The sequence below is a fragment of the Vicugna pacos genome, chromosome 11 (assembly GCF_048564905.1).
Source record: "Vicugna pacos chromosome 11, VicPac4, whole genome shotgun sequence".
NCBI lineage: Eukaryota > Metazoa > Chordata > Mammalia > Artiodactyla > Camelidae > Vicugna > Vicugna pacos.
Window position 1 is genome coordinate 56116920 of NC_132997.1, and position 12785 is coordinate 56129704.

At 36.4% G+C, this 12785-nt stretch overlaps 2 long non-coding RNA genes across 2 annotated transcripts in view; one reads left to right on the plus strand and one right to left on the minus strand.

Moving 5' to 3' along the window:
- Positions 1 to 12785, minus strand: part of LOC140699330 (uncharacterized) — a 355563-nt gene that overhangs the window by 45555 nt on the left and 297223 nt on the right. The gene's annotated exons all lie outside the window — the stretch shown is intronic.
- LOC140699329 (uncharacterized) lies at positions 4071 to 6177 on the plus strand. Its single transcript, XR_012077407.1, has 2 exons — positions 4071 to 4222; positions 6060 to 6177. It is a non-coding gene; the product is annotated as an uncharacterized lncRNA (long non-coding RNA).

The window sequence follows — 12785 nt, forward strand, 5'->3', positions numbered from 1 at the left end:
CAAATAGGGAAAGTTGAATATATTTTTTTTCACTAAGAAAAATATGATCCATTACACAAAATATCCCAAGACAGCAGCCCAAGAGACCAAGAAACTGAAGAAACTTTTCCTGGAATTCTTTGCAGGCCCCTAAGGTTCAAAACTCTAAGAGAAAAATATTGTTAGTCTCAAACTAGTTTTCTCCATAGCAATGATTCAACAATAATTCATCTTTTCTTAAACTAATTGTTGGGCTACCTCAAACCATGAGCAGATAAAACAAGCTGAAGATGACTGAAATAATTCATCAAATAGTGGTCTTCTTCTCTGCAACCCTTTGACTCTGCAACTGATAGGAAACCAATGCTAATTCACCCAACATACTGGCTAATAAATCCACACAATTGTTGATCAGGCTTGGCTTGAAACAGAAAAACAATTCATAGATGCAAAGAGAACTCTGAAGCCTTCTTGGGTAGTCTGTCACTTGTTTATTCCTACATCTTGAAATCGTCCATCCTGCCCAACCATATTGATAGTTCAGCCTTTTAAAGTATGAGCATGATCAGAAAACTCACAAATTCCCACTCAGCCTCAAATATTTGTTTCTTTTCTCCTTGCCTACACAGGACCATTCCCAAGTTATCACTCCATACCTTCCCTCCCATGTCAACCTAAAACACTGGGACTATTTAAAGTTCTTTATGCTAAATAAAGTCATTACTCCGTGAAAAGGGTGGTCTGATACTCTCTCAAAGAGAGGATAATAAAAAAAAAAAAACAGTAAGTATGTCTTATACTTGAATCAGTCAGATTCTTGCCCAAGAAAATGCTAAGCAGATGACCTTCACCCAATTCGGTGATGGCCAGACAGGTTCAAATGGGAGAGATCCAAGTGGGAGAACTAAAAACTTGGAAAAGTTACAAAGACGACATTTCACCACACCAAAGCCAGGGTTGGGGGGGGGGGTGGCATGAGAGACAGAAAGAGACAAACAGATACTAGATTTTTGAGACAGACACCCCTATGTCTATGTAGTCTCTAGGATCCCATGAGTGGGGAGTTCTCTCTTCTTAGTCTCTGGGAAAATATATCTTGTCCAAGTTCCTGGGGGAATAAGACTTCTAAGAGCACAAGACAAGATAAAGACTGTTCTAATTCCAAGATACAAGCTGCTTAACAGCATTCATGTCAGAAGGAAGTCTGTCTGATCTAGACATTAAAATAGCCACATCCTCTCTTTCCATGCATGGAACCTTTAGAGGGAGATCAAAGCTTTTAACCTGGCCTGTCCTGGAATGGAATTTTCAACCCTGACGTCACATTCCCTCATACTCTTAACTGAGCATCAATTCTCCTATTAAGTCAATGTGCAAAATTACCTGTCTCTACAGACCATCTGCTTGTCTCTGGTATATGAGGATGTTAATTTTCACTCAGGCTCTTAGATTACTGGCTTCCAAAAACAGAACTGCTGTGAGTAAATTAGGGATGGAGGTAGCTCATGGAATTTAAACTGATAAGTTACAGATCCTACATAGACAGGATCCCACATTAGCCAGGGAGGATGGCAGACTAGGAAAAAGGATAGGAATTTGTTATAGGCATATATATTTCAGGTGAAGCAAGAGGTCTATACATTTAAAAAGACACAGAGCCTGTGGATAGACAGTGCTTCAGAATTTGGGAAAAGGAAAGGACTTTCCCCAAGAGAAATTCCCTTTCTCTTTCCTTCCTGACCCATCAGAGGGTAGAACAATACTTACTAACCCAAAACATTTTCTCTGCTGCATTCACCTAGTATATGTTGTGGTCACTGAAAAATGCCCTCTCCCTCTAACAGAAAACCCATTCTTGCAAAGCAACAGCTCAGAGATCATTTATCTTTTCCATTTTCTCCAACCTTTTCTGATCGTCTGTGATGTCGCATCGTCCTTATACTTAGGGAGCATCCTACCAGTGCCAGTTAAGAAGTCAGAAAAATACTGTTGATTTTTTATAACCCCAAGGCTGTTCTCTCTGTGTCTAACTCAGTTCTGCCGTGGTTTGTTTGTTTGTTTGTTTGTTTTTGAGAACCTACCATGTTTAGACCCTTTCTAGGAATTTGAAAAGATTCAGAATTAGTATTATGCATCTGTCCCAAGCAGGACAATAAGCAACTTGAAGAAAGGAACAAGACCTACACACAAGAATTAACAGAAGACTTTATACAAACTCTTAGAGGTAAATAGTACAAGTTAGATGGGGATTTAGGAGAAACATGTCAGTAAAGATTGCAGTTCTCAAGGAAGGATTTGTGAAGCAAGTACAATTTTTAAATTCTTTTTTTTTCAACAGGCATGTATTATGATCACAAATGTAGTGCATATACTTTAAAGCGTTTAAAGAATTCAAACAATGCATAAATACAAGAAAAGGTAAATCTCCTCCACAAGATCACACTCCTCAAGAGATAAATACTATTAATAATATGGTTTATACTCTTGTTGGTTTTTTTTCTTCACTATATGTGTACATATTAGAGTTTACTGTTGCTACAATTCTGTTTTTATCCATGGTATACCTTGATCATGTTCCCTCACTGGGCATATAGCTGTACCTCATTTAAAAAATTTTCTACATGATATGCCTATAGATACAGGAGGAAAATGTTCAGTTGACTAAACAAGCAATTATCGAATGAAGATATACAAATGGCCAATAGGCACATGAAAAAATGCTCAATATCACTGTCAGAGAAATGCAAACTAAAACTACAATGAGATATCACTTCACATCAGTCAGAATGGCCATCATTAGAAAGTCCACGAACTATAAATGCTGAAGAGGGTGTGGCACTGTTAGTGACAATACAGTTTGGTGCAGCCATTATGGAAAACAGTATGGAGATTTTTCAAAAACTAAAAATAGACATACCATATAATCCAGCAATCCCACTCCTAAGCATATATCCAAAGGGAACTCTAATCTGAAAAGATACATGCACCCTAGTGTTCAAAGCAGCATTATTTAGAACAGCCAAGACACAAACAATCTAAATGTACATTGACAGATGACTGGATAAAGAAGTTGTGGTATGTTTATACAATGGAATGCTACTCAGCCATAAAAAAAAATAAAATGCCATTTGCAGCAACGTGGATGGACCTGGAGTTGTCATTCTAAGTGAAGTAAGCCAGAACGAGAAAGAAAAATAACATATCACTTACATGTGGAATCTTAAAAAAAAATACAAATGAATTTATCTACAGAAAAGAAACAGACTCACAGACATAGAAAACAAATCTATAGTTACCAGGGGAATAGGAGGTGGGGAAGGATAAATTGGGAGTTCAAAATTTGCAGATACTACCATATATAAAATAAACAAGTTTCTACTGTATAGCACAAGGAACTATATTCAATATATTTAGTAATCTATAATGAAAAAGATGTAAAAGTCAGAGGTCATATATGTTCACTAAAATCAAGTTACTAATTTAACTAAACCAGAAAGTGAGGACAATAAATATTAATTTAATCCCTTTCCTATTATCGCATCCTATTTCAGGCCTCTTATACTTGTTTCTGACCCATTCTCCTGCCTGACTCTATTCAGATGTCCCTTGGGTGACATCTACTTAGTGTCATTGTAACTGCTTTGAAATTTTGTCTGGGAAAACACGTGACTCCAGTGTATGAGCTAGTGTCTAGTATCTGGCTCAAACATTTGCCCAGGTATAAATAATGCAGCAGATTTGTCCAAATTTATACAGTGAATGTTTTCTCTAGACACTGGAAATATGACAGTGAACAAATATTAAATACTCTGCCCTTCAAAGAGTTTACATTCTAACTGAAGATAAAAATCTTAATGTGAAAGGATTTTCTCCTCTATACAAATTTTTTTTTGCTCTCAAGTTTTATTGAATGACTTGGAGTATACATTGCCTTTAAACGTAAGATGACAGTTTATCCAAAGCATACATATCAAAGGCTTCTGGATGAATGAGGGAAAAAAGAGACATTTCTTCTTTAAGTTGCCCTAGGTAAGGGCTTAGGTAAGGTAAGAAGACTTCTACTCTGATGTCAGAAAACTCCTACCTTACAGTGTCTGTGATAAGAATCTTCATGCAGTAGTCATTGCCAAAGTGACAGAACACTTAGGATTGCTTTTGGTACTATAACCAACCAGCTGGACTTCCCATGCTTGACTTAAGTCTTATGTGCATGATGAAGACGTTGATGACTATCTGCCCTGAGGTATGGAATAATACTTCTTCACTACTCTTTGCCAAACTGGCCAAACAACTTTTGTCATTAAGATTCCAAACATGCCGAATATTGAATAATATTGAGTATGTGGTAATCTTAGCTAGCCAAGAGGGCAGAAAGCGGTTTGAGGCAATAATATCAGCCCTGATATTAGGAATATATCCAGAGAAAACTTTAATTCAAAAAGATACATGCACCTATGTACATGCATATTGTACATAGAAGCACTATGTACAATAGCTGAGACATAGAAGCAATATAAATGTCCATCAACAGATGAATGAATAAGGAAGATGTGGTATATTTATATAATAGAGTATTACTCAATCATAAAAAGGATGAAATAATGCCATTTTGCAGCAACATGGATGGACCTATAGATTATCATACTAAGTGAAGTAAGACAGAAGAAGATAAATGTCATATGATATCACTTATATGTGGGATCTAAAAGATGATACAAATGAACTTAATTACAAAACATAAACTCAGACACAGAAAACCTATGGTTACCTAAGAGGAAAGGCAGGGAGGGATAAATTAGGAGTTTGGGATTAGCAGATACAAACTGCTATGTATAAAATAAACAATAAGGCCCTACTGTATATAGTACAGGGAACTATATTCCATATCTTATAATAAACCGTAATGGAAAAGAAAATAAAAACAAAGCAAGAGGGAGGAATAAAAAAGAGAAATCTATAGAAAGGTAATTCCAAATTTTGTGTTTAAACTCCGCCCAAATCTCTCATTGACCCCTGAACCACTCATTCATGGAGAAAATGTTAAGTATCTACAGCAAAGGCTCAGAGAACTTAATTAAGATCACGGACACGACAAATTTCAATTTGGATCTAGCTAAGTTAACTGCCTTGAGTCCACAGTCAAACTGGCCCTGAGAACTGTGGGAACACTGACGAGCAGTAAGAGTGTAATTCTGGAGAATTAAGTCTGTTTGGAGGCACTGGGTTAAACCTGTCTCTGACCCTTGCAGGCTGTGTAATGCTGGACAAGTTTCTTCATCTGTACTCCTCAGTTTCCTCATCTATAAAAGTGGGGATAATAATAAGTAGTACTATGGTAGTTTTAAAATATGTCTGCAAATTATTTCACATTCCTCCCACAAGAAGTTAAACCTAATCCATCTCACCTTGAATACAAGCCAGCCTGGTTTCTATTGAGCAGACTGTGGCAGAAATGACCTTGTATGATTATCTAGGCCAGATTATAAATGATGATGTGGTGATACAATTTCTCCTTGGCTCTCTCTCTTTTGAGATTTGTGCCTATGAAGTCCTGAGCTGTCATATAAATATGACACATACATACATTGAGTCTTCCATGCTGAAGAAACCAGATAAAGAGACCACATGAGGAAACAGAGATGTCTGAAGACTCCCAGCTGTCCCCAGCCCAGGTGCTGTATACACGAGTGAGGGAGCTTTCAGCTGCCTCTAGCCCCAGCTTTTGTGCTATCCAGGCTGACACTGAGTACAGGAAAAGTGTGTTACTCCACTAAGCTTTGCCAAAAGTGCAGCTTTGTGGGCAAAAATAAAATAATAATAATAATAATAATTATTATTATTATTATTATTATTATTATTATTATTATTATTTTAAGCCACTGAGTTTTGGTTTCAAAGATGGACTTCTGATATAATTTAAAATAAGCAGCTTCAGCTAGAACACACCCTTACACCATATACAAAAATCAGCTCAAAATGGATTAAAGACTTAAATATAAGACAAGATACAATAAACCTCCTAGAGGAAAACATAGGCAACACATTATCTGACATACATTTCAAAAAATTTCTCCTAGAAGAAATAAAAGCAAGAATAAACAAATGGGACCTAATGAAACTTACAAGCGTCTGCACAGCAAAGGAAACCAGAAATAAAACAAGAAGAAAACCTACGGAATGGGAGAAAATTTTTGCAAGCGAAACCGACAAAGGCTTGATCTCCAAAATATATAAGCAGCTCATACAACTCAATAAGAAAAAAATAAACAACCCAATCCAAAAATGGGCAGAAGACCTAAACAAGCAACTCTCCAAGGAAGACATACAAATGATCAAAAAGCACATGAAAAAATGCTCAATGTCACTAATCATCAGAGAAATGCAAATCAAAACTACAATGAGGTATCACCTCACACCAGTCAGAATGGCCGTCATTCAAAAATCCAAAAATGACAAATGCTGGAGAGGCTGTGGAGAAAGGGGAACCCTCCTCCACTGCTGGTGGGAATGCAGTTTGGTGCAGCCACTATGGAAAACAGTGTGGAGATTCCTCAAAAGACTAGGAATAGACTTACCATATGACCCAGGAATCCCACTCCTGGGCTTGTATCCAGAAGGAAATCTACTTCAGGATGACACCTGCATCCCAATGTTCATAGCAGCACTATTTACAATAGCCAAGACATGGAAACAGCCTAAATGTCCATCAACAGGTGACTGGATAAAGAAGAGGTGGTATATTTATACAATGGAATACTACTCAGCCATAAAAACCGACAACATAATGCCATTTGCAGCAACATGGATGCTCCTAGAGAATGTCATTCTAAGTGAAGTAAGCCAGAAAGAGAAAGAAAAATACCATATGAGATCGCTCATATGTGGAATCTAAAAAACAAACAAACAAACAAACAAAAACAAAGCATAAATACAGGACAGAAATAGACTCATGGACAGAGAATACAGACTTGTGGTTACGGGGGGGGTAGAGGGTGGGAAGGGATAGACTGGGATTTCAAAATTGTAGAATAGATAAACAAGATTACACTGTATAGCACAGGGAAATATACACAAAATGTTATGATAAATCACAGAGAAAAAATGTGACAATGAGTGTGTATATGTCCATGAATGACTGAAGAATTGTGCTGAACACTGGAATTTGACACAACACTGTAAAATGATTATGAATCAATAAAAAATGTAAAAAAATAAAAAAATAAAATAAAATAAGCGGCTTCAGAACTAGATAGAGGAAGACGATGGAATGACTTAGAGAGACTGTTAGTCAAAGCTTGGTGAATCAAGAGGCTGTTTATGAGAGTTTTTAAAAAGTTTTTTTTTAATGTTATTGAAAGTTGAAGGAAAATGTATAGTTGTTTTATAATGATAGGAAATTTAGCAGCATTGCTGCCTACAGTAAGGTGGGAAATAGGAAATGTACCTAGTGAGGTGGATGATCGTGTGTGTGTGTGTTTTCAGCCTATAGTAAAATGTGAAAGGACAAAGATAAAGTAAAGAAATAACTATTAAATACATGTGAGGGAGCTAGGACTTTCTAGATTTGAAAATTAAATGGTTTCTTAGTTCCAGTCTTTCAGGTGACAAATGATGCTAAAATTAAGAAATGGCTTTCTGGTAAAAATCAATTCCAGAGGTAACAGGAAAAGTGAACTAAGATATAGCCAAGTGTCTGACTTTAGAACCCCAGGAAATTTAAGATGGATGTCTCAAAGAGAGAAACATAAAGCCCCGCCAATGATCTAAAGAAAATGACATCTAGATCTTCTTCACTGAACAACAGGGTTTCTAATAATCTTAAGCATATTTTCCTATAGCTACCTTAGAGGAAGCCCAAATTGGAGAAGGATTATGTCAATGAGATTTAAGAGTGTGGCTTTTGTCCAATGGAGTGAATCCAACAAGATTCATAGGAGGCTCATAAAGTTTTTAAAAGAATGGCATCAACAGGCTGAGCAAACTATTCAGCTGCAAACATTTATGGAGAAGGAAAAATGTGACTCAGAAAACAGAACCAAAGTATGGAGAACCATTCCCAGATACCAGGACTGAGTTCTGATTAAGGAACTGACAACATGAGCTGAACAGGATTTTAGACTAGGAATTTCTGTGTGCCTCCCATTTTCCCTCTTTTTGAGCAGGAGGGTCTATAGTAGTTCTATTATACCTGCTCCACCGACAGATACTGAGTGTGTAGAGGAAAGAAAACTTGTCTCTTGAGGTCTCAGGTCTTTAGATAGAGAGGAACTCTACTCAAAGAGCTGTATTTGAGGATATACAGACCATAAGTCTCATCTGTACCTGGATCTCATTTGGATGACCTCATGTTGAGACTAAAGCCATAATAGATGAGACTTTGAGGGGAAAGTGGTCTACAGAGGGAGTAAGAAAATTTGATATGGGAGCAATGCAAATACGCTGTTGACATAGGACAGACTGTCATGGTTTTAAGAGTTGTCTATAAATTCTTTGACATTCCTTTCAAAAAGTGGTAGAGTATAATCCCCTTTATTCTGACTATAGTCTGATCTTACTGACTTGCTTCTGAAAAATACTGAATGAAGCTAAAGTGACACTTCATGACACCCAAGACTAAGAAGAGGTAAAACAGCTTTCCTTTGGCTTGCTTTTCTCTCTTGAGACATGCACCTTGAATTCTAACCATCCTGAAGCCACCAGGTTGGAGACACCATGTAAAGATAGGGAGATATTCCTGAGAAGCCTCAGCTGGTAAGTCCAGGCACCAGGCATGTGAGTGTGAAGAAGCTTTCAAGATGGCCCCAGTGTCAGGCACAGATTGACCCCAACTTCATGTGGGAACGTAAACTAGAATTTCTTAGCTAAGAAGCTTCTAAATTCGTGAACCACAGACACCATGAGAGATAATACATGATTTTTGTTGTTTCAAGCCATTAAGTTTTAGGATTATTTGTCATGCAACAATAGATCATTAATTCACAACTCATTGGGTTGTTGTGAAGATTAAATTAGATTATACAAGTAAAAGGCTTAGCAAAATGCCTGAAATAGTAAGCACTAAGTAACTACTAAATAATACTAGATGCTAATACTGGATACGGTTCTCAGCAAAACTGAGAAGGAAAGAGGGCTGATGACTCAGTAAATGTGAAAGCAAGGAAGAATGTATAAAGTGGTAGAGGTCTGGCTGAATTCTAACAATGGACTGCCAAGAGTTGGGGTGTGGTACAGGGGACTGAGTGGGAGAGTCCGGTTCACTTACAGGGGCCTGGATAGATATTTCAGGATCCAAATAGGTCAATGATTTCAGAGAAACAGTCCTTGCTAAGTAGTGTAGCAAATGAAATTGATTTTGAAGGAAGAAAAATTTTATCATTTTCACATTTTTTGCATTACCTGCCAATGTTAGACATGATTCACAACTGATTTTAAAGATGCTTATATGTGTGGAATAGCAGGTTAGGTTCTGAATAAAGCATGTATTAAAAGAACTATCACTCTTACTTCTGGTTCTGGTATTGTCCATTGAACACATTTTATAAAGTACTTTGGAGTTGATAAGTCTCATGTGAAAATTGATGGAGCCAGAAGAAAACCACTTGATTTTAAAAAGAGAGTAAAACACAAGACTAAAATCTTAATAAGGCCAATAGATGCATACTACTTTTATTTCAGATTCCTCTAGTAAGAAAGGAAGTGGAACTGGGGGAAAAAATCTACTACCAATATAGGAAGGCAAAAAAGAGCAAAATCACATTCATGCAAAAAACCCCAAGGAGACAACTAACCTTTGTTCTAAATAAAACATGGGATCCTCAAAGGCAGGCGCATTAGAGAAGGCCACTGATCAATTAATGAGGACCAAATACCAGAGCAAGTACGTGAGTTCCCCAGGTATATCTGAATTTCAAAAATAAAAAGATGTTCTCAAGTTGACTATAATTCAAAGTTATTATTGAAGTTTTCATACTTTAGATAATAGCCCACTATGATTGATAAGATGAAACAATGCTTTGAAACACACACTTCTCTCTACTTTGAAACATACTTTGATAGTACATTGCTGGAAAAGATGCAATTGAAAAATCATGGAATTGTTGAAGAGATGAGTCACCATTTGATGTCATTTTGTTAGCCTCTGCGGCAGGTCACATTAAGCTCTATAAGAATCAACTTTTTTCCTTCCATATCTGCCTTGCCTTTGAGCCTAACCTGCTAAGTGTACTAGGCAGTGGATTTAAAACTTTTTTTATATTGTTCACAGTTTACCTTGAGACTCAGAATATACACACATCCATATATGCATATAACTGAAACTAAAGTTGTATGAAACAACACCTACCCATGTCCAATGTCCTGCTTATTTTCTTCTGTTCTGTTTTCCTGTAGTCTATTATATCCTACTCTATTTCTTTTATTTTTAATGCTGTCTATGACTCAGTAAATGGATGCTGAGAGCCACTAGTGGATAAGTGACTAGCACTTTAGATACCACTGCACTAGGGGTATTGCCTGGTCCTTTTGAGCTTAATTTTGTTGCCTCCCCTATGAACTTCTCAAATTTTCAGTCAGTATAACCATCTGATTGGAGGTGTTACCTGTCTGGATATTTGGATTTCTATTCATTCATTCAAAAATCTTTACATGATAAATATGACTTTCATATATCAAGTATTCCAGGCATACAGGAATTAAGGATATAATGGAAGACAAAATAAACACAGTAGTATTTTCAAGGAGTTTAAGGTTAAAAAATAGGATGTTTAAAAATAACCTCATGAATATAAACTTAAAATATTCTAACTGCTATTAAGAAAAGCCCCAGGATTCAGTGATAAAGAAAACTAACATAAGAGACTTATTTAGATAGACTGATCAAGGGAGGATTTTCTGCAAAGATGATATATAAACCAAATCCTATGCTAGACTATAAGTTATTCCTCAAAAATCAGTCTCCTCCTTTTCCATTTTAATGTGGTCTTAACTAGGGCCATGGCCCCTCAGCTAAATATTCTATTTCTCAGCATTCTTGGCTGCTAAGTATAAACAAGTGACTAAATTCTAGTCACTGGGATGTAAGCAGAAGCAACTTGTGCCATTTCTGGGTATTGTTTTGTTGTTGTTGTTTCTGTAAATACACAACATGAGATCTACATTCTTAAATTTTTAAGTGCACAGTACAGCACAGTTGGACATGCACTCCCTTCAACTTTCCCCCTGCCCACTACTGGGAAGATGGCACACTCTGGGACATGGACTCAGAAATATAGGTCATGTGTGAAAATTGCTGAACTGCCTACCAAACCTGGGTCACCAGTCTATCTTTGGGTTCTCACATGAAAAATAAGTAAAATTCAATATTATTAAGCCATAGTATTACAGACTCTCAGTCTTTTGTCCCCAAAATAAAATGGTGCAAGAACTTAAAGATGACAGCAGCTAGCCATTTGAAGAGTAGGGTTATAGGTAGCAGTAAGGGAGGAGTGGTGTTCAAGGTAGAGGGAACAGTATGTACAAAGCCCCCAAGAAAGGGAACATTTTCTAGTGTTCCAGAGAAGAGAGGAGGCTGTTATGCCTGAAGTGTAGCAGAGGAATGAAGAATGGAACAAGATGGTATTGAACGAGATGGATGAAAACAAAGTTAACCACTATAGCGTTTTGAATAGGTATGATAATAATTTGGTCCAGATGGCTCAGGAGAACTCCGTGATGCCCCATGTTAAATATCGTGAACAATGCCTGGTATATGTTAGGTGCTTGATTCTTACTAGTTCTTCCTCTCCCCTTTCTTTGGTTAACTCTGAATCTCCAGTCTGCTGCTTCCTCTCCTTTTAATGACTTAGCAGGGAATTTCTATAGCAGTTCAAATTTGGTCTAAGGACCTGTTATATCTTGAGTTAATTAAGTGACTGACTTTCAAAAGCACAAGGGACACAGACATGTCTTTGTCCTCGACAAAGGTTAGTATTTTGCCTGATTTTACATAAAGGACAGACCCATAGAGATGTGAATTTTATTTGCACTAATTTTTGTAAGAAGTCACATTATTGCTTCACTGACTATTTAGGACAATTAATGTCAATGTTCATTTTTATCTTATTGTTAAGAAGTAAAATTAGTTCTACCCCAGTCAGTGTAAACCACAAACAATATAACCCAATTTACTTTCACTTTCATAGCTTATTTTAGCTGTCTTTTATGCTAAACTAGTCAGTAAATCAACTTTAATACTTTAATATCTGCAAGCAAAATGTTCTGCCTTTATTTTAATGTAAGTATGTCCAGTTTTTATAGGTCTTTAAAATGATTTACAGCACATCCTACTAACATGCAGAGATTTTAAAAATTTAATAATAAAACAAAATCTGTTTTCATTGATAGAAATTTCCAACTGTTTTCTCAAAAACTATCAAATGTAATGAAAGAAGTATGAAGGATTTAAACACAAAGATTGCCTAATTAGCTGGAAATATTTGAAATTATACCACCAGGTTTATAGACATGAGGCAAAACAGGCTGCTGCTTTCAACAATTTTAGACACAGTGTAATTTACCTTCTATTATTTTTAGCCGACGTTGTATGAGAACTAACTGCAGGGCTCTAATTTATCAGCATTGTAGAAAGATGGTTTCACTTTTTCTCTTAACATACAAATGAAAATCTTATAGCAAACACATTTAGATTCACTAACAAATTTTTTGGAAGGTGATAAAAATTACTTGGCGATTTAGATGAAACTTGATCCTTATGTTTAAGTAATGACCATTATTCCACTAAACTCAAAGAAAAATCAACACAACTCCCA